This window comes from Pleurodeles waltl, chromosome 7 (assembly GCF_031143425.1).
Source record: "Pleurodeles waltl isolate 20211129_DDA chromosome 7, aPleWal1.hap1.20221129, whole genome shotgun sequence".
NCBI lineage: Eukaryota > Metazoa > Chordata > Amphibia > Caudata > Salamandridae > Pleurodeles > Pleurodeles waltl.
The window spans coordinates 1,017,678,833-1,017,702,767 of record NC_090446.1 but is presented as its reverse complement, the minus strand read 5'-3'; positions in this window follow the sequence as shown (position 1 = coordinate 1,017,702,767).

Sequence of the window (23,935 nt, the reverse complement as noted above, 5' to 3'; positions counted from 1 at the left end):
AGGATTGGTTGCTTAGCACTGGCCAAGATGATGTTGTAGACCTGATTAGGTAACATAAGAAGCTAGCAAGTATTGATTGCACATGAGATCACTGCAAATTAATATTTCTACTCTACTGTAACAATTTGCTGGTAAAAAAATCTAGTAACTGTTTGGTGAATGTACGTGTACATTTCAGAAATGTAATGTGATAGTAGTACTGCCCAACAGTAACACTGAATTTTCATTTCTTGTTCTTTTATGTCATCTATACAGGTCAACGCCCTTCAGAAGTGGGTAATCATTAAAGGCCATTGCAAAGAAGGTGTGGATCCTGGGAGTCCACAAGTGGAATAGCCTGCACTGTCGGAAGAGGTGTGAGGACCTGAGTCGGGCCACAAGAAAGCCAGCCGAGAGCCAAGTCAGGCAGTCCACCCAGTTATCCAGGTGGGTGTGCCGCACTCTGACCCCCCAAATGACCTACATCCTTGTGGTGGCTTACCAAGAGCTTGATGGACTGTTGAGGGCCCCACAGCAGCAACAAGGGGGTAACTCATTGTTGTGGTATGACTATTTACTTTCCAGCTTTGTTATATACCATCACCTTTAAGGTTTACACACATCTAAAGCTAGTGAGGATTTCTGGAGATGTAAGTTGATCAAACACTGTGTGAAGCTGTGTGTGGTGTATTGCTTTGAGCTGAAGGATGCCACTAGATTCATTCTCACAAGGCAAGTACTGTTGTGTGCAGACACATGGCTGCATGCAAACAAAGGGATAGCCAGCATTTTCACAATGTCATAAGAGACAGTTTCACAAAACATGCCCCATGTCATGACTGGGTCAGGTGTGATAGTACATCACAAATGTGTGTAGTGAATATAGAGTAACTGTGGTAAACTGCACACTTATGAAGCAGCTGATATATCAGACTTGACATTGCTAAGTTGGTGCTATGACAATGTAAAATTGTGCATCTGCACAAAAAATATTGGTTTTCTGTGTACAGTAGCATCATTCCTTTTCTGACACATGTTTGAAAGCAGTTTGTCCAGCAAATTTCATAGGTTAAGGTGGACAGTAGCAGGTGGACATGAGTCCTTAGCCAAAAATGTGCATGTAAGCTAGTCTACAACTGCCAAAGTTAATTTCTATGCCAATCTGCCAGCAATTATGACCGTGGCGGAATTGACACGGCCATACCGCCGGCCCCTCCATTTTCCCGACAGGATTCCGCCTGGCGGTCATAATCCCCAGGGCAGCGGTGCAAGTACCGCTGCCCTGGGGATTATGAGTCCCCGACCGCCGGCCTGTCCATGGCGGTACACACCGCCATGGAAAGGCCGGCGGTAAGGGGACTTGGGGTGCCCCTGGGGGCACCTGCACTGCCCATGCACTTGGCATGGGCAGTGCAGGGGCCCCCATGCATAGCCCCGTCGCGTATTTCACTGCCCGAATTTCGGGCAGTGAAATGTGCGACGGGTGCTACTGCACCCGCTGCACATCAGCATTGCCGCCGGCTCTATTACGAGCCGGCTGCAATGTTGAGTTGACATTTCCGCTGGGCCAGCGGACGGTAACACTGTTACCGTCCGCTGGCCCAGCGGAAATGTCATGATAGGGAGACAGAAATACCGCCGGCAATGGCGGTATTCTGTCTCCCGCGGCCTCTGCGGTCTTTTGGAAAGACCGCCGAGGTCATAATGACCCCCATTATGTGTTTCTGTGTTGTGAATGGAGAATGCATATGTGTTTATTTTGACATGATGTGTCAATATTATGCACACATGCACAGACGACCTGGCACTTCACAGTTGAATGGGATCTTACGTTTGTGATATATTGCACACACCAAAGGGACATGTGCCCTTCATACATCTCTACCATGTTTACAGTCACCAGTAAAAAGTGTATTATATTCTGCGTACAACCACCTGTAGCATGTTGTAGTGTAATTGCTTCATTATCATGGGATTGTTTGGTTCAAATTGGGGATACTGTTTAAGCTGATACTTAAGATATTTTGGGGACATTATTGCACACACCTTTATGAACACATTTATACTTGCAATTGTTGAAACTTTTTATGTAGGTGTCCTTTGCCATGAAGGAAGCCGTCCCAGATTGGCAGATGCTCCTTAAATCCTGAGGTCTGTTCAACATTACACACTTCAGCACTGCGCAACATTATGGGGGTGTTTACACAAATTAATGAGCCATGCACCAGCCATGCACACAATTTAGTAAGCAATGCACAAGCAATGCTTCAGTAGTACTGTGAAGCTACATCTCCAAGGGTAACAGGAATTCCCATGACTTACTGTCTGTTCAGGCAATGACGGGGTTGATTTCCATCTTGGACCTGGCACATGAGCAATGGGAGGGCTGGTAGCAGCTGGTTCATGGCAGCAGAATATGGGGAAAACGTTCAAAAGGTGAGTTTCATGTTTATATAGCTTCCAAACCACCAACTCAGGTGTAGAGGTTTAGCTGCCACAGTTGCGTCGGCAGGACTGCAGATCATAATTGGCTCAGTGGTAAAAAGGGCTGTCGTCCAACCGCCAGCTGCTATTGCCTGTGGTGCTGTTGACTCTAGTGAAGATTCTTGGTGGTAAGAGCGGACTATCGGCGGTCTTTCACCTATGCTCCCGCTGGCATCTAAATATGGAAGGTGGTCCATCACAGTGGTGGGGGGGTTCCCGTTTAAAAGTCTAAGACGGGACCATTACAGCCAACATCTAAATTAGGCCTTTAGTGTCTGAGTCTTTGAAGTTTGCATTAGTGGTCTGCTCCTTTTTGAAGTGCCTACTCTTTTGTCCTGGCCTCCCTCCAAAAAGTAGTCTGTCATAGCAAAAGTAACTCCATTCCAAATACCAAAGCACAGACCATGCAAGTGACTAAAGGTTCACACCTGGATGTCAACCGTAGCGATATGTGCTTCAAAGGGTCTTCAAACCTACCTACCTATGCTTCATGAGACTCAAAGAATGCCCTTTGAAGTAAATTAAGATGTTTGACTCTTCCTTCCTCCAGCGTATGTTCCACCCAGATCTCAGGAACGTAGCAATTCACAAATCTGTCTGGGGGATTCCTCTACCTCCACCATGCTCCTCTAGTCAGTCCTGGGTCTCAATAAATGGAAGCCAGAGACTTTCATGTATTGTACCACTCACAGGCACACACATCACATGCATGCAATGATGTGCGGGCTGCACAGCACCACATACGAACTTGCCCAAGTGTGAGTTAGTCACACAGCAGTGGACCGCTATGTGAGTGGCACTGTAGGCCTCACTCTAATGACACAGGTAAAAGACCAGTTCTCTCCTAAAGATCACTTGTGCTACTTATCTCATAGGAAAGACAGTAGCCTTTCATCACCATGAGGGTAGTGCTTTGGGGGCTCCTCTCATTTAAACAAGACCGTATATCCGTCACCATGCAAGGCAACAGATGGGCAGAATAGACAAATTGGAGGGGCATTTTCACTAGAGAGTGTATGAGGCTGTTGTGTTTAGTGCGGATGGGAATAGTTAGTCAAGAGATTCTAGTTTTGGCTTTGTATAGGGAGGGGACTGGTATGTATTGGGCGATATGGGTTCTAACAGTTGGGGAAAAGGAATTTACTGGGTTTTTTAGCGGCTAAGGGAAAGGTTCATTTTTTGGGGGGGTGTGGCTGGCTGAATTCTTTGATAAGTCGTTTTACTGTTATGCAAAACAGCAGGAGGGCCATGGGCAGAGCAGAGCACGGGCGCCATGGGTGTTCCTTGGATAGAACTTCTATGGAATGTGAAAAGTAACTGACAGTTTGTGAGAGTCAAAGTAAATATGGTGAGCGAGGAGTCAGAGTATGGAACATAAACAGGTGTACCATTAACTAAGAACGAATTTAGTACAAACCTCGGACAAAGCAGCCTCTTTTATTACATTAGTTATTGCTTCACCGTTTATCCATTTGCATCCCGATAAACTAGGAAGCTCCATCTACCTAACAAGAGAGGCTGAGTCATGAACCTGGCCCACCACGCAGTATAAAGAAGATATCCAATTGTCCGTCAGTGTTCCTCCCTATAGTCTCTACATAAGCCGCCATGCCAAGCTACACCCAAGGTAGGTCTCAATCCACATCAATCAGTGTTAGAAAACTGACCATGCCTGGCCTATGCTATGACTCCCCTTCATGACCTGATATCACTTGAGGAGGTAGCACCTTCCTATCAATAATAACTGTGTACTGCACTCCCCTCTGAGATCACCACTAGGGAACCCTTACTACCCATGGAGTGGATGTCATTGTTGACATCATGCTCCTCCCTCCAAACACTCATTCCTTTCAGTTCTTACCTGAGCAGGAATGTAATCTCCGCCCCTCCCCCGATACCTGTGAGTAGAATTTGATGCATGGCTTGCCAAAGGGGCACTTTTGAGAGGTTAAAACTGCCTTTGAAGACATCACAGTAAACACTGGGTTGTTATTTAGAGTGGAGTAGGTCAACCTGCATAAGGATTCTGCAACACAAAACTGAAGACTGAAGAAAGACAGGGTGAGTGCAACATCCAACACAGAGATCAGCATAAATAAGCACAGTGTACAGAATCATTTAGTAATTCAGGTGCTATGGATTACGATATCCACATAAAATTCTGGAGTAGGGTACTTTAACTGGTAGGCTGGTAGACTGAGATTCTGTGTGGGGGTTACTCTAAGCCTTTATTTTGGTATTATTATAACTTTCTTTATGCACCAGAAAGTCCCATGGCTAGGTTGAGAGGTATGATATGGGCAACTTTGCACTCCTCTTGTAACTGTTAAGCATTGTTTAATCCTCTTTGGGCTGACAATTGAGATCAGTTGATGGTGGAAATAGATTACCGTTCAATAGATCTCAGAAGTGGGGTAAAGGGTTAGTAAATAAATCAATGCCTGGGTAGCAGGTATTAGGGAAAGTTGAGGAAACAACTGACACAACATTGAGCGACTCCATCAGAATGATGTATCTGTCATTGAAGGAAGATGAGTTAAAATATTCAAACAATCATTAGCAGCCCACGGACTCCCAAGTTAGGTAATAGCTAAATACGGTGAAATGCAAACAGAGAGGGCACACTCAGTTCAACAGTATTGATGATAAAAGTAAAAAACGAAATAACAACGTGTTAAAACAATACCACTGCATTTTGGTATTCTCCATTTTGTAAATGGGGAAGAGCAAGAGTGCCACTGGGGTTCCTTGCATTATCGTTCTATGTAATTAGAAAAGCAACTGACAATTTGTGAGAGTCAAATCAATCAATCAATCAATCATGATATTTATAAAGCGCGCTATGTACCCGTCAGGGTTTTGAGGCGCTGGGGGGAAGGTGGGGGGGTGGAGGTGTGCTGCAGTTAGCGGTCGAAGAGCCAGGTTTTGAGGAGTCTCCTGAAGGTGAGGAGGTCCTGGGTCTGGCGTAGAGATGTGGGGAGAGAGTTCCAGGACTTGGCGGCGAGGAAGGAGAAGGATCTGCCGCTGCAGGTCTTGCGCTGGATTCGGGGGACGACGGCGAGGGCGAGGTTGGCGGATCGAAGTTGACGTGTGGGAGCGTAGAAATTGAGTCTGGAGTTCAGGTAGGAGGGTCCGGCGTTGTGAAGTGCCTTGTGAGCGTGGGTGAGGAGTTTAAAGGTGATCCTCTTCTCCACCGGGAGCCAGTGGAGTTCCCTCAGGTGAGGAGAGATGTGACATCGGCGGGGTATGTCGAGGATCAGTCGGGCGGAGGCATTTTGGATACGCTGGAGTCGTTTGATGTCTTTGGTTGGGATGCCTGTGTAGAGTGCGTTGCCGTAGTCAAGTCTGCTGCTGACGAGGGCTTGGGTCACCATCTTTCTGGTCTCTGTTGGAATCCACTTGAAGATTCTGCGGAGCATGCGGAGGGTGTTGAAACAGGAGGAGGAGACGGTGCTGACCTGTTTGGACATGGTGAGTGCAGAGTCCAGGATGAAGCCGAGGTTTCTTGCGTGGCTGGCAGGGGTGGGTGGGGGTCCGAGGTCGGCGGGCCACCATGAGTCGTTCCAGGCCGAAGGAGAGCGCCCGAGGATGAGGATTTCCGTCTTGTCGGAGTTGAGTTTCAGGCGACTGTTGTTCATCCATTCGGCGATGGATTTTAGTCCTTCGTGGAGGTTTGTTTTGGCGGTGAGTGGGTCTTTGGTCAGGGAGAGGACGAGCTGGGTGTCGTCGGCGTAGGAGATGATGCTGAGGTGATGCTGGCGGGCCAGTTTTGCGAGGGGGGCCATGTAGACGTTGAACAAAGTAGGGCTGAGGGAGGATCCTTGGGGGACGCCGCAGATGAGGTTGGTGGCTTTGGAGTGAAAGGGGGAGAGTCGGACTCTCTGAGTTCTGTCGGAGAGAAAGGATGAGATCCAGTGGAGGGCTTTGTCTTGGATGCCGGCTTCCTGGAGGCGGGTCAGTAGGGTGCGGTGGCAGACTGTGTCAAAAGTGGCTGATAGGTCGAGAAGGATGAGGGCCGAGGTTTCGCCGTTGTCCATTTGATGTCTGATGTCATCTGTGGCGGCGAGGAGAGCAGTCTCCGTGCTGTGGTTTCGTCTGAATCCAGATTGTGAGGGGTCCAGGATGGAGTTGTCTTCGAGGAAGTGGGTGAGTTGTGTGTTGACGATCTTCTCGATGACTTTTGCTGGAAAAGGGAGGAGAGAGATCAGGCGGAAGTTTTTGAGATCGTTGGGGTCGGCCTTGGGTTTCTTGAGGAGGGGTTGGATTTCAGCGTGTTTCCAGCTGTCCGGGAAGGTGGCGGAAGTGAAGGAGAGGTTGATGATCTTGCGGAGTTTGGGGGCGATGGTGGCGTTGGCTGTGTTGAAAACATGATGAGGGCATGGGTCCGTGGGGGAGCCTGAGTGGATGGTGTTCATGGTTGCCATGGTTTCTGCATCGTCCACGTGGGTCCAGGCGGTGAGGCAGCAGTCGCGGTTGGAGACGTCGGGGGGGGGATCTGGCGGTGGGCCGGTGTTGAAGCTGTTGTGGATGGTAGCGATTTTCTGGTGGAAGAAGGTGGAGAGGTCGTCGCAGAGTTTCTGGGAGGGCGGGATGTCGTTGGCATTGGCTTTTGGATTTGAGAGTTCTTTCACGATGCCGAAGAGTTCTTTGCAGTCGTGGGCGTTGTTGTTGATGCGTTCGGTGAAGTGGGCGCGCTTGGCGACGCAGATCCGTTGGTGGTGTTCACGGTTTGCGTCTTTGAGGGAGGCGAGGTTGTCGGGCGTGCGTTCTAGGATCCATTTCTTTTTGAGCTTCTGACAACGGCTTTTGGAGGTGGTTAGTTCGTCTGTGAACCAGGCTCGTTTTTTCTTTCCTTGGTTGGCGGTGGGCTTCTTGAGTGGGGCTAAGGTGTTGCCGCAGTCGAGGATCCATTGATGGAGGTTGATGGCGGCTGTGCTCGGGTCGGTCGCGTCGGGTGGAGGGTTTTTAACGAGGGTGCTGGTCAGTTGGTCTTGGGTGACTTTGCCCCAGCGGCGGTAGGGGGGTAGATGGATGCGGTGCTGCTCGGTAATTTTCTTATAGGAGAAATGGACGCAGTGATGGTCGGTCCAGTAGAGTTCGGAGGTGTGGCTGAAAGAGATGTGGTTGCTTGAGGTGAAGAGGGGGTCGAGGGTGTGTCCAGCGATGTGGGTGGGAGTGTTGACCAGCTGGCGGAGTCCGAGGTTGAGGAGGTTGGAGGTCAGTGCTGCGGTGTTGACGTCGTTGATATTTTCCATATGGTAGTTTAGGTCTCCCAGGAGGATGTAATCCGGGGAAGCGAGGGCGTGGGTGCTTGCGAGGTCGGCGATTGTGTCGCTGAAGGGGGCTCTTGGTCCTGGAGGGCGGTATATGAGGGTTCCTCTGAGGGTCGTGTTGGGGTCTGTGTGGATCTGGAAGTGGAGGTGTTCGGCTGTCTTGAGGGTGTCGTCAGTGTGGGTGTGGATTTTGAGGGAAGCTTTGTGACCGATGGCTATTCCGCCGCCGATTCCGTTGGTTCGGTCTCTTCTGGTGATTTTGTAACCGTCCGGTATGGCGATGGTGATGTCCGGAGCCGAGGAGTCGTTCCACCAGGTTTCGGTCAGGAAGGCCACGTCGGGTGCAGTGGAGTCGAGCAAATCCCAGAGCTCGATGGCGTGTTTTCGTGCGGAGCGGGTGTTGATGAGAATGCAGTTCAGGTGGTTGGGGTTGAGTGATTCTATTGTTGGTTTTGTCGTTCTGATGCAGGAGAAGTTGCAGGAGCGGCAGGAAAAAGGTCCTTTAGTGTGCTTCGGGGACGCCAGGAAGCACTCCGTGGAGGAGCCAGTGTTGAAAGCGCGGAGTTCGTTGGCTGAGTAGCGGACGCGGGGGGCGCGAGGACCTGGGGGGGTGGCGCTGGGCGCGGTCCAGGCGCGGACGGGCGCGGACGGGCGCAGACGGGCTTGCCTCTGGCGCGCCTCCGGCGCGCCAGCGGCGCGCCCACTGCGCGCGGACGCGGACGCGCAGCGCCAGCCATTAAGAAGGGAGGGGGGAGGGAGGAGCAGCTGGGAGGCGGGAGGCGGGAGGCGGGAGGGAGCGGCAAATGGGGGCGCGAGGGGGGCGGGGCCGCAGGGAGGCAGCGGCAGGGATCGGGGAGCGCACAAGGGGCAAAAACACAGAAAACGAGCAAAACTAAAGGCAGTCACAATAAGAAAAACCACACAATAAGAAATACAATACTGGCACAATACACGATCGGGGAGACAGCAATCAGGGGGGCACAATGGGGGCAGAAGCGCCGGCGGCGAGGCGCAGAAAAAACGAAAAACAACTTACGGGATGGCGGAAGCGGCACACGGGTCAAGTGAGCCCACTAGCCACCAGGGATGAGGCGCAGGAGGATGTCTGCGGGTGGAGGAGGGCCTCGAACACGCAAACGGCAGCGTGGTCGTGGGACAGAGGCAGGAGGCAGCAGGTTGGTGCTGCGGTCGTGGGGGGCGAGCTCAGGACCTAAAACAGGTCAGAGTTCGCTCACTCACGATGCGCAGCGCCAGCCATTAAGAAGGGAGGGGGGAGGGAGGAGCAGCTGGGAGGCGGGAGGCGGGAGGGAGCGGCAAATGGGGGCGCGAGGGGGGCGGGGACGCAGGGAGGCAGCGGCAGGGATCGGGGAGCGCACAAGGGGCAAAAACACAGAAAACGAGCAAAACTAAAGGCAGTCACAATAAGAAAAACCACACAATAAGAAATACAATACTGGCACAATAGACGATCGGGGAGACAGCAATCAGGGGGGCACAATGGGGGCAGAAGCGCCGGCGGCGAGGCACAGAAAAAACGAAAAACAACTTACGGGACGGCGGAAGCGGCACACGGGTCAAGTGAGCCCACTAGCCACCAGGCAGGAGGCGCAGGAGGATGCCTGCGGGTGGAGGAGGGCCTCGAACACGCAAACGGCAGCGTGGTCGTGGGACAGAGGCAGGAGGCAGCAGGTTGGTGCTGCGGTCGTGGGGGGCGAGCTCAGGACCTAAAACAGGTCAAAAAAAGATGGTGAGCGAGGAGTCGGAGTATGGAACATAAACTGGAGTACCATTAACTAAGGACCAATCTAGTACAAATCTTGGACCACCAAACAGCTAGCTCTATGTAGCCTGAATGATCGATCACCCAAACAATAAACATGTTTAGCTACATTTTCATGTACACAGAGTTATCACCACTTAAAAGTTGCCACTCCAACCACTAGCTTGCATTGTTCAAGGCCATAGTTGTAGACATCTTTGAGTCATGTGTACCACAGAAGTATTTCTCCTGAGATGTTACAGAAAGGATTTATTTTATTTCTTTCAAAAAGAGAAAGACGTTCTGAAAAAAAAAATGAGTCTTAGCCTAGTCAAGGTAAACTGAGAGGTCTCAGGATAGCTGCAAGGTACTAGAGTGCAGCAATTGAAATCCCAATAAAGTAACACTTCAATCAAAGTGTGTAAGTGTTCATCCAGCACGATCACCCAAACAATAACCCCTTATTGGCTGAGGCTTTTAGACCCCTGAGATGAACCCTTTTTTGGTGTTTGGGGCACTTTGCGCTTCAGCCTTCGTAACATTTCTCCACAAATGTGTCCTTTTTTCCCATATCTCAGGAATTTTAAAGGTATCAAAGATTTGTGGATCCCCCTGGAAGAACTGAGAACAAAGTCAAAATATAGCACAAATGTGTTTGTTTTCAATGGGACAACAGTACTGTACAAGAAAGAATATGTGTTTTTGCTACAAATGACCTAAAAAAAAAGTCCTACTGGGCTATGATCATCACCTTCCCAGCTTTCAGAAACAATCCACGCTATTAAAAAGCATTTTTTCAGTTTTTACATTGTAATTCACCTTTCCTGGCTTGCTGTGACTTTTACCTACTTGCAGTTTGTGGTAGAAACACGTCTGAGAAAATGCCCTACTAACCAGCATTTCCACACATCTTCTGATAAAAACACCATCCCTCTTGTATGGCTGAGACAGCTGCCCTCAAGAGGAACACATAAAAACTGTGACCATATGAAGTTAATGTCTTATCATTGTAGAATTTGTGGGCCTATTCCATGGTGTTTAGCCATGGAAATTGGTCCACAGGTCCCCTAACGCCTGGTCAGACCCGGGCGTTAAATAATGGCGTTAAGCAGGCCTAGCACCATTATTTGGGTGTGCCTACTCTGTGTGTGTCGTTTTTGTGCCAGAGTATAAATAAGGCATTAGGGGGTAAGCATTGTGGAGAGGAACGCCTACCTTGCATCTAATTAGCACAAGGTACTTTGCTGCATCCACAGTATGATGCTAACTCCTATATTATGACACTATACAGGTCTAGTGTCAAAATATAAATATGGAGTTAAGTTTGCACTGTTTTAGCATCAAAATGAATGACGCGAAAATGACACAAACCAAGTATAAATATGCTCATTTGTTTTTTTTGGGAGAAATGTGGGAACACTGGGAGGTATGATTTTGTTGGATCCCAGACAAATCCAGACTTTTCCTCACAGAAATATGGTAAGAAATGTATGATTGTAGCCACAGTTTGCCATTTGCAAGGCATTCTGGATAAAAAAAGCCACAGTACCCTGCTTTTGCCAGGGTTTCTAGGTTTTAGAAATGACCAGAGTTTATAGGGTCCCTGGATTATGTCCTGAATACTGCAGCCATTCACTGTGGTAAGTAAGAGGAAATTGGCTTTTACCTGCTCTTTGTTGGTCTATATGGTGAAATTATGCCCAAAGGAAACTAAGGGCCATAATAATATTTTTTGACGCAAAACTGTGCTGACACCGTTTTGCATCAAAAAATTTCACGCCGGCTAACGCCATTTCCTTGCGCCACCCAGGCGGCAAATTTATACTTTGATGCTCGGCGGCGCAAACCACTGGTTAGAGTAATTTTTTTTTTTACTCAAACCAATGCGCCACTTCGTAAAGAAAAACGACATTAGCGCGGCGAAAATGACTTTAATCCGGTTTACGATGTCGCAAACCGGATACATGCCATTTTTCACCGCAATAGCGTCAAAAAGCAGCACAAACACAGCAAAATGTGCAAAGAAGCCCCAAAATAGATCCCAGAAGCCATGAGAGACCCCAGGAAGATGACAACCGACCAGGAATCAGCCAGGGGGACCCACACAAGACCCAGGAGAGGGAGAAGAAGAAAAGGAAGTGGTCATTGCACCTGAAATGTGTTACTCATGGCCCTGTGTACCTATATCAGGTATTGTAAATCACAGGTAGCTACATTCATCAACTTACATTTGCCAAGTTGGGTGATCTGTGGTTATACAACGAACTGACACTGTCCCCTAATTCAAACATGGTTTAGCAAATGTCCTACTGTGGCAATCTTGATGAGATAGGTCTCAATTTGTATGCACCTTGGGAATGGCAGCAGTCACAGGAATGCTGGTCTGCTGATATTAGCATACACCCATGTCAGTGATAGCCTTCAGACCGAGAAGTCAACTATTGTGCATATGCTGCACTGGATCAGCAGGGGTGTACCAAAGGTAAACTAGCAAAATATTTTGTCACTTTAAATGTATGATGGAAGCAGTCAGGGGTCCCTTGCACAACATCATGCAAATAAATACTTTGTGACCATGCATTCACCAAGTTCAGGGATCCCATGATGACCCATTAACTTATGAACATTGCTTGGCTATAAAGTGACAACGATGGCAAATGCATCAGCTATGTACCAGCAATTGTGCCCAAGGCAAATTAAAACACACAGGAACAATGAACATAGGGCCAGATATATATATATATATTTTTAATATGTAAGATTTGATTCATGTTTTTATGCTACAGCTATGGAAAGTAGCACCAAACATTTAGATATTATCCTGTGTGCATTACTTTGGCATTCATTTCTAATTTAAATGCTGCACAAACCAAGTCAAAGTATCAGCCTAAGATATTACCAGAGGTTAGGAAGAACTTTGTACGTATGGCCATGAATACAGTTCAGACATGTATTCCAAATAATTGGGGACTACATTCATTCCTTGCTTTAGCATGTGAAATACATCTCATTCCTGGTACACTCACAGGTCATGAATAAAACATATGTTTGAGCTGCATTACTATCATCTATTGATGTCAAAAAAGCACAAATTTACAGGATCAAGTTGTGTTTTGTAAGTTTGTGCAGCTTTTGCATCAACAAATGACGGTAATGTGTAGCAAATATTGTATAAATCAGGGCCACTGTATATTTAACTTGCATTCCACATGTCCACAAACATTGCATGCAGCATGTAAACAAATCTGCTACTGTCACTACAGAGCGTTAAAATGTGCACAATAGTCTGATTTGTACTCACCAACAGGGCCACCAATCACCACACCCGGGTGGTCCAGCAGGTCTTGCTCTCTAGCCACAAGGTCAGCTCAGCAATGCTTGAGTTGGTGGTCATTGCGCTGGCTGTTGAATACTCTCTTCAGATGGAACAGCACCTTGGACCACCTGAGCCTTCTCGCCTCCGTGTGATACCCCTGTATCACCCTGCCACCAGTCTCTAACATCGGGGGGAGAAAGCGGCACACCAGCCAAATGAACGGCACCAGCTTCTCCTCATCCATTCTCCCCAGACGTGGCCTTCCCAACATGACAAAAATAATAGGGATAGGAAAGGGTAAATAGGAAAATACAGTGAAAGGAGGTAGGAAAATGAAACTTAAAGAACCCAAAAACAGCCCAACAATACCCCAACTAACAATATCCACTACACACTCCCAACAGTACAAAGACAAAATTAGACACAAAAAATGACAAAAACACACTTACACAGATTTAATGAGACAATTACAAAAACAACAGATGACAATTGGAATGGCACACAGGAGACAAAAGCACAATTTGGACAGACACAACTCTCAACACAGCCACACAGTCTAGAAGAATCACAGACTGCAAAGTGAAAGAACACCCACTGTACCATTTCTGTAAACAGGATATCCTATTACATCACTTCCTGTCTCAAATGCGGTGCGTTTATATTATGATGCGTGAACATTTTATGACGCTTACGGCCTTTGCATCAAATTCTTTGGACGCAAATGCTTAAAAATTCCCCTGCGTTCAAAGATCCATATATTTTTCATGGATAACGAATTTCATGGGGTGCAGTGTTGGAATTACCGCTAGGGATCAATGGATGTATAAAGGCTGTGAGTGGCTTTTTTCAATGCATATGCGTCAAAATATCTGTCTTTAACTGTGTTTGTGCCATTTTTTTCATTTTTAACGTACATGAAAGCTGTAACTATACAGAGATAGGCTGTTAGGGCCTGCTGTGTGTGTTCCAGTGTTTGGGCACATGTGGCAGACCACACTCCTGCTTACCATAATACTCATGGTGTTGTGCCGGATTAGCACTCTTAACTGACGCAACAGCAACCCAAACATGTGGAATAAAAATTGGTATTCCCTAGTTTGAGCAGGTGGTGCGTCAATGGAGGATAGCAAGTCTACGCAACTTAATACATTCACTGATGGCCTGTGTGTATGTCTGTGAATTGGCTATTTCAATTGTTGTTGTGCCTCTGTGTGAACGTCACAAGGCATGTTTTGCATAATGTGCTTGTATGCATGTGTTGTAAATGTGGATAACCATCACATGCCATTCAATGAGGTACATCAGTCAGGATATGTGTTTGTCATAGTAGTGTGTTATGCTGTGTGAACTTCCTTGACTTTGGGGACAAAACATCTCTCATGGCAAACTATGCACAGGATAGACAGAGGAGGGTTGATTATGACAATGTTACAAGGGTAAGCCATCACATGTACAGGAATGTTGAATACCACTTCCTGGTCACTTGTTTGTATACTTCCCATGAGTCTGGCATTTGAACATGCTAGGTAGGTACAGTGTTTGTGACACAGAGTCCCAACATCAATCCAAAAAAGTTATGGTACACCACACTTTCAGTCATATAAATGACCTACGTTTCTCCTGTGGCAGTGGAGGACCAGCAGACCATGCTGAATGTGTTCACATATTTCCATTGGTTCATTGCACAAAGGTGTCCAGTTTAAGTGTGTGGACATATGTACCCTGTGTCAGTATTGGCCTCCATGTTGTCACAGTTACGTGCAGGTCTACTTGTGAGTCTGTGGGGCCATTCCATGCATTACCAGAGTATCCTTCAAAGCAGAATTGACCTAAAGCCAAAGATAAATTTATGACACACATGAGGATAGTCTAGCTACAGCACTGCAGATCTTTTATAAGGCTGACGACAGGACAACCTTGGTGTGCTCAAAAACGTTGTGGATCAGTAATAGGAAACAGGCAGGTTTCATCACAACATTTGTACACAGGGTGGCCCCTAAAATTCCCACTACCATAGGGAAGATCAGTGCCTCTGTGCTGACTAATCTCACAGCTAGTCTCCACGCAAGCCCCATCAATAGGTTCTGGCCAATGTGAATCTGTGTGTGGACCGTCAGGACACAAACATGTTTTGTCCTTTCATACACATTAGCAAACCTTGTTTGTTGAGCTTGAGGCACCGTACCAAATCCATGCATACAGCCATAGTACACTGTCAGTGTTTGGCACTCATGACTACATGAAACCCAGACAAGGGATGGGGGCTGGATTAGGCAATTTGAATACATGTCCCAGACCATAATACAATAAGTAAACTGATTAAACTATACTATACATTTGAGGATTGATCATAGACCTACCAGACACAAAACCCCAGGAGGAAAGAGAGGGCATGGAAAGCAACTATGACACAAATGTAGCCACAGGGAACCACTATGGTTAACACAAAAACAGGAACCAGTCAGGCTAACAGGATGCAGGCTCTGTCAGGAACAAACATGGACATGGTAAATACACTGTGAGCAGACTCTGACTTGGAAAAGCTGGAACACCGTGAGAACTAAAAACTGTATTTGTGCTGTGGGCTGCAACATTACACAATCCACCAAGGGCTCTGTTACACAAGTGATTTATATGGCAATGCACAACAAGGATATTCAGAAAATGTCAGCTTCTAAGCAGTTCTAGGCAGCAGCAATGGCAGTGCAGGTTCAAATGGCTGGTCTGCATGGAAGTGCTCACAGGTGTGTGCACCTTCAGTCTCTCACAAGTCCAGTAGTTGAGAATCAAGTTCAAAAGGCCAACAGGACCTTTCACATGGGAAGCAATGAACAGCTGATTACAGACCCTACGTAGTACCAGGCAGTGCATAATCAGACCTGAAGTCCATGCTGATGAACTATGACTATGGCATGCCATTCTGAGGAGGGAAGCACACAGGAGTCAGATTGGGAGTCTGGTTGTGTGTAGATGAAGGTTGTCAGGGTACAGATTGTCCAGTTACAGGGCCCCCTAAAGAAGGGTGGGGAGAGACTTAAAACATGGCAGTGGCAGGACTTATTACCTGGGATGGACTGCGCAGGGCATGTCTTCTGAGCAATGCTTGTCATACCTGGGGCACTCGTGCTATCCATTTTCAGCGTAGTTGGACTCCTTGTCACACATGCTCCTTGCAAAGATAGCTGATGTCACAGTTACGGCTGTCAAGGGCCTGGGCATCTTTCCTGTTACCAATGCAATAGCACATCCACTGCCTCATGTATGAAACACCTTTTTTACGTTATGATTGATGTTGTCTTAGTTCTCTGTCATGTGCTGCAATGAACCATGTTGGCAACATGGATGTGTGTCATAGCTGTGGTCCTCTGGTTTTGGCCTTCACATGTGAAATAGACAGGATATATGTCATTTCCACTATGTGTGATGTTGGCTGCACATTCATACCCATCAAATGTGATGTGGCTTTTTCAGTATCCTAATCTGTATTTCTGCAATGCTCCATGAGGCTAAACTCAGATTATGATTCCTAGGGATCATATGATGCATAAATAATTACCCAGACCATGATTGAGTGATGAAGTGAGGTGTTTAATGACATATGGTAAGAAAGTAGAGATGGTGACTAGAGTTAAAAGAAGTTTTGTACAATGTGTTATCTCCAAAGCAATCCTGCTGCAGTGTTTGGATGGGCCCCCTCATGTTAACGAACAGCATCCTCCTCTTCCTCCTCTTCAGCCATTTGTTGATCTGGTTCATAGAGGGGAATGTTCCTCCTTACACAAATGTGTTGCAGGAAGGCACTGGTCAAAATGATCTTGCAGACCATTTCAGGTGAATATAAGAGGCTGCCTCCGGTGATGTCGAGGCACCTGAATCTTGACTTCAGGTTGCCAAAAGTCCTCTCTACTATGGTGCGTGTCCTCCGATGTGCCTTATTATAGGCATGCTCTGCTGCTGTGCTTGGGTTTGCAAATGGGGTCATGATCCATGGCTGGATCCCATAACCCTGATCAGCTGAAATAGAAAATGGGTGTAAATATTTGGATGTTGCTTGCACCTTGATTATCACTTAGCATGGCAGTTGTTATCTTGTGTCGTCTGTGACTCATCTGTGTATGTGTTATTGTGTGGGATCCTAGGCTTCTAGGATGTTCTTTCAGCATTGGGTTGTTTATTTATCTAAACTGGTGTTTGTCTGATTGGCTGGATATCAGCAGTATATGGGTAAACTTGCAGTTCATTGTGTATCTCCCATGCATTATGTCATGTGAAAGAAGTGTCCATGTACCTTCACTGGAAGTGACATGATACTTACACACACAGAATTGATTCCACTGTGATGGTACCACAGTTGCACTATGTAGCCTGAACGTCCCATCAAATTCAACAGATGTAATAGCATGTGAAAAACAACAGTGAGGCCCTTTGATTTGTCGAGGTGACAATTTACAACACATCTCCATACGTTTGCAGCACTGAAGTGTTCACAATTGACAATGCACAAATATCCCATGTGTGACACGTTCCATGCAAACCTATTTTTGTGTCCTCACCGAGTTGGCTCATGTGCAAACGTGTACCTACACTACTGAACCTGGTCCAGGTAAGCTGGCTAACTTTGTTGTGGGGGTGAAGGTTTAAGTGTCAGAAGGTCCATATGCCTGTACATCTATTGTGTACATGTGTAATTGTCTCAATCAGTATATGTATCAATGTGCACTTTGCAATATTGTCACATCAAAATGTGTTCTTAGCACAGTCCACTTGCTTATTGGTAGTGGGCAATGTCACACCAGGAGTGATGTGAGATGTTGGTACTGCTTCAATGATTCCATGTCACCTTCATTTGAGTCATCATCATCATCATGCTATGTGTCTCATGGTGTTTGACCTGCAGCGAAACACATTAGACACCCCTTACACAGTACGTATTGCTTGGAAGGGTGTGTGATTGAGTGTTATTGATATGATATTGAAAGGTTCATCTTCCAAGTTGTACTGCCAGTTAAGGCCATGTCATTGTCACGGTGTGGTTTTAAATTGGTCCCTTGTGGCTCTGGAGTGGCATTTGTTGTTATTTGCATCTGTCATTTGTCCATAGGTGTATATCCCATTGGCTCAGGATATCAAACATGACTAGCAGTGTCACAACCTCAGTGTCTTCCTGGCCATGTGTCAAGGTAGTGGTGTGTGTGTTTGTGTCCTACATGGTTGCTGTGCTGTGGGTATATAACTAGGTTTCTGTACTTCCCAACAAGTAGGCCATTTCCATATCGTCCATCCTGGAAGTGTTGATTGATGGTGCAGTGGCGGAAGATGAATGAATCATGTACACTCCCAGGATACTTTGCCACGATGTTGGTGATCAATCCCCAGTGATCCACAATGGCCTGCACATTGATGGAGTGTGTGGGCTTCCTGTTGTGGTATAGAAGCTCGGTTGCAGCAGGTGGCACAATCCGTACATGTGTGCAGTCAATGGCACCAAGCATGTGGGGGAAGCCACTGAATTGGTAGAAGCCCTGTTTGGTCTCCTGCTGCTTCTGCTGTGAGTTGTGGAAGCTGATGTGGCAGGGTGTGAGGGAGATGATGGCATCCAGTACCTTGGGTAGGAATGCAGAGAATGAGGGCTGTGAGATCCTGGCAACCAGGGCACCAGTGGTTTGAAAAGAGACACTTGCAAAATGTGAAGGACAGATAGCAGCTTGGTCTCTGGTGAAATGATGAGGGGTGTCTGCAAGCTGGGTGCCAACTGTGGGTCAATGTGGCGCTGCAGCTGCTGTATGGCTTGCCAGTTTAGTCTGTACCTCTGGATGATGTCATCTTTCCTGAGGCCCTGAAGGGTTGTCCTGGTCCGGAATATCCTCTCCTGCCTTTGGCGTTGCCTTTGGGGTCCCTGCTGGTGTGGTGGAAGCTGCTGCTGTTGGTCCGGTGCTCTGCGTCTTCGTGCATGCTGGATGAAAAGCAGCTCCATGTCTTCCTTTTGGAGCTCTGATGTTGCTTCTGTGTGTTTTCCTTAAGTACTGGTGTGTTTGCCCCATTTTAATGCCTGCCCTGACCCAGGCGTTCATTTTTGATGCAAATCAGGGTGTGCGTAATTTTTTGACTCCGCCTCACAGCCGTGTGGGATTTTTGCGTGGTTGGATAAATATGGCGCACAGGTGTTTAAGTCATTTTTTGGACAGGAACGCCTACCTTGCATGTCACTAACGCAGGGTGGTTTCACGCATCCAGAAAATGACGCACACTGAGAAATGTTGACGTTCACGGGGTCGGGCGTCAAAGTCTAAATATGGTATTAGTTTTGCACTGAATTTGTGTAAAAAAAAATGACACAAATCCGGCGCAAGCAGGGTATAAATATGCCCCTAAATTTCTTCTTGCTTGCCATGGGAATGGGCATGCTCTAGTCCCCTTGGACAAAGTGAATGTTGAGGCTTTAGAGGTGGGGTGTGGCCTGATGTCAGGATGTGAAAGCCCCAGCAATATTTTTATCCTGAATATCCCTTTCGTTTAGTGGTCTTTCTGATCCCTGAGGGCAGTTTGGGAGTAAATCCTCAAATCCTCCCCCCACCCCCAGTGAGAGCAGAATGACTGTTGGAGTTTTATGGGTGGAGGTATGGCCAGATGTCTCCTGACCCAGCACCCCATTCTGGATTGTTTTGAAAAACCTTTCTGGGTATAGTGGCCATTTTGAACCATCAGGGGGACAGATTGGGGGTAAACTCACACAATCTATCTCAAAGTGTGAGCAGAAAAACTGTTGAAACTGATAGGATAAGAAGTAAGGCCAGATGGCCTGGCAGTTAACTCCCTCTCTTTTTTATAAACAAACAGTCTTTGGTGTTTAGTGGAATTTCTGCTGCCCCTCCCCCCCACAGCATATTAGTGGTAAACCCAAAGCCTGGCAGAAATGTTGATTATGCCAAAGTAATCAGAGTAATATTGGCAGTTTCACATTACTAACAATTATGCCCACTTGTGTAAATTAGAGTAATTTGGGGCACAATTCCCTTCCATAAGAGCACTGGACCAGAGAGCGAGCAGCTCCTTGCTGCTGCTGTTCATTTTCTGTTGCATTTTGAACATGAGGGTGCTAAATACAGGGTTTCACTCCGCGTAACTCCTTATAGTCTTGCTTAATTTTGTGGTATCCCTTCGAAACTACCCCAATAGGCCCTCCCACGCCTTCTTTTTTATTAACACATTCGCTCTGGTGTCTAGTGATCTTTTTAACTCCCAATTTGCCCTCCAGGAGAGGCAGATAGACAGTAGGGACCATTATGAGGTGATGCCTGGGGGACTGCCCACTTCCCTTCTTATTTTTTAACAATTTTTTCCAGTACGCCCCACCTGTAGCAGAATCATTGCTAGGGCCATTGTGGAAGGGGGCACACCCCGATGTCTGGGAGGGTCACCACACTCCTTCTTTTTAAACTAATTTTCCCTTGTGCTTAGTGGGTTTTCGCACCCAGACTGTCCATCACGGGATAAGAAAGACTGTTGAGCTATTATGAAGTGTAGGCATGACTTGATGCCTGAGCAGCCTGGGCGGGCTCAGGAGACTCAGAAAGGCAATGGAGCCCTTTATTTTGCCTTTCTTGTTCCAAGGTAGTTGGGAAGGCATCAGACGTACCAGGCCCTAATGGCAATCTACCATCTGCCCTACCCACTTTCAGAAGGGCTGCAGCGGTTATTAGACTAGCAGATAAAAACCCCCACCACTCCCTCAAGCAGTACTAGTTAGGGAGAGGGAGGACCTAGGAGCAGGCACTTAGAAGAGCAAGGCTTCTCAAAAATGGTCTTCCCTGCAGCCACACATGATAAAGGTGTGTTTATCTTTCCCAGAGCATAACCTTTGTGATGTACATACAAAGGCTTCATAAAAACTACAAACGCCGGTTTATTATGGATCAGTAGCACACCCCTAAACACACCCCTCTGAATACACGTTACACTCATACTGTCAGAAAGGAACAGCCAGCTACGAAGGGCAACCAGCAGTGCACAGGAAATAAGACATCAATACTATGAATGGCATATTGTGATGCTAAAATGAGTTTTCTCGAACGTTCACACTAGCACAGACTGAGCTGTCGTCCAAGTAACATTTACTCCTTTCATAGACATGCAAACATACCCAAAGAAATGTGCTAAATAAGACACTTGGGCCTCATGTTACCACACATGGTAGGAATTCCAAGTTTTGCAACTAAAACCGCACCCCTGCAATTTACTGCAGTGCATTTCGGCACCTAAAACCGAGAGAAAAATGCCCGGAAAATCTACATTTTGTGACCCACTTTCAAGGGTACACCTTGTAAAGGATACCTAGTTGTCAGTCACTTTCCACACATTGTAGATCAACCACTGCATTTTACTCAACACTCAAATTATCACACAGTGTACCATCTATACCGAACAGACAGAGACCCGTCCTAACATTTAGAACTGACATCTATGGCACAGAAATGCACTGAGGTGCATATTTATGAACCCCTTCCGCCATTGTTGGTTCACCTTTTGTGAAGCAATGGAGGCACAAACCTTGGACTCATATCTATGAGGCCACGCAAAGCGACTTTGAGTGGCTTTGAATGGCCTCATAGATATGGAGTAAGGCAAGGCAGCCCAAATAACTGTATTGCCTTACTCTGCCCAAGGGAGGCATTCCATGGGCATTGCGGTGGGTGTTCCCACGCAACACCCACAGATTTTTATGCATTCCCAAATTTACAAGACCTTGTAAACCTGGGGATGCGCCCAAACCTTATGCCTCCTCAGGGAAAGTGTAACGAGCAGAAATATGTGTATTTCTTCTTGCTTTTTCCTCTTTTTATGTGTGCTGCATTCTAAAACAGGAAAAAGCCTCACAGAATTGTTTTTGTGCAGGAAAGTGCCCTTTCTACAAGGCCACACAAAGCCACTTTGCGTGGCTTTCCATGGCCCTGAAGATGTGGATTAAGGCAATGCAGCACAAGTCGCTGCGTTTCCTTACACTGAATCAATGAGGTGTTTAATGGGCATTGTGGTAAGTTTTCCCGTGCAACAACCATGGATTTTGACGCATAAACCTGGGAATGCATCAAAAGCCTAGGCCTCCCCAGAGGGAGCGTAACAAGGAGAAATAACTTTATTTCTCCTTGTTTCCCCCTTTCTATGTGTGCTGCATTCTGCTCTTTTCTTGCCGGCAAGAAAACAGGAAGAACTGAATCGAGAGAAGAGGATTCTTCCTGATCCCAAACCATGAGTGTTGGACGTTTGAGGGTATTATGAAAGCTCATAGTAGGCAGGGTTGGCTTCAGCAGGGTGACCAGTGATGAGGAATGTACAAGCTCATCATATTATATGGAACTAAAAAGCAAATCTAGTTATATGATAAATATACACGGTCTACAAAGGCAAATCAACCTTAACCGCCAAAAAGCAAATTAGGATTTGGGCCCATAGTAAACGACTTCTGGTCAGGAAAGGAACCTATGGCAATTGAAAATATTCACTACAAAAGTATCATCTTGTCTTTTGGTAACATTAGGGCCCAGGATGTTTGAAGAGGGTCTTTCTAGTGTACAGTAGAGGTCAAGTCCAAAGAGGAATGTTACTTTGCCACTTAGAAACCTTCATAGTCCTCAGCTTACGCAAGAAAGGGCACGTTGTGTCTGAAACAGTCATGACCAGGCCTGCCATTTCTCCAAACCCTCTTTGAGTGGGCTATTCCACTGCCAATAGTCTTCAGCCATGCCCAACAAGATTGGCTGCAGGCCCTAGCCTCTGGTCAGGTCCTGCACCTAAGTCTTGGAGTGCAAACATTATTAATACAAATTATGACATTAAAATATAGCAGGAAATAAGATGGTTTACTTGAAAATTATGTATTAATAAATAAAAACGTGTAGCTGACATGGTGAACACCATAAACAATGTGCATTAGTATGAAAAATAACTGCCTAATGAACATTTATTTTGTTTATTCATAATTAAATGTACTGAAAAATGAATAATAATATGTAGTAAAAAGATTGATAGTGTAAATGTTTTGAATTGTTTTATTCTTTATGTTTTAACATTGGTTTTAAAAGGCCTCACATTTTACTAATTTTCCAGAAGCAATGTATTGAAAGTGTTAACTTTGCAAATAATGTTTCTCTAAGCATCCTATGTGGCTTGCTCACTGTGGAAAAATTATGTTCTTATGTTGTAACATTTGTCTGTCTTCCTGAGATGAGATAATGTGTACCCAGGAACAATAGTCTTCAGTGCTTATGTATAACCTGCAACAATTGTATTTTATTGCGGATACTGGTGACTGCAGTGAAAGAAGATGAGCCCATAGTGAATGGAGAAAATGAAGAAAATATACTTCTGGAACGTGGGATAGTTTCAATTGGCTCTGACCTAAACCACTCCATAAATGGACCAATAGAAGCTTAGGTAGTTGCTTCCTAGGACTTTAACATAACAAAATTAGATGATGTAATTTCAGATTTTCTCCGATAGTGTAATGATGTGCTGTGTCTTTGCCTTTCTACCATTTTCAGTTCAGATTCATTAAGGCCAAACATTACTGACTGTTCCCTATTATATCATTGCTCAATGAAGCAGACCAGAAGATGCTCCACTGATGAAGACGTTGCTGCTTGCTGATCAATTTAGGAGAGGTATAACCAAATATGCATTTGTCTTTCTTGCAAAGTTTTATGTTTTCTCTCTCTAGAAAACCCAACTGCTATTTTTGGTTAGCGCCATAGTTAGATGTTTTCCAAATCTTCTTTCCTTTTTTGCACAAAGCCCAAACATGCTTATGGAATTAGAGTAATTGTTAAGGATGCCACAATCTAAATTCAACTGTTTCTTATAAATTAATTGTAAACAAATTCATCTGCGATAACTAAATGTATTCTGTTTCCATCACTCATCTGTTACTGTTATTATTCTGCATGGTGGTTCTTGAATGCTTAATGATAAATACGTGATCTTAGCATTGTTAATCTAAAGGGCAATAAATGCTTGAGCTTTATTAAACTGGTGTGGTGATTCAAGGCCACATAGGTCATGGTGCGTATAAATTACTGACTCCAATATTGAAAGTGATGTTTATTGTTTTGAATTTGTTAATGTTGATTG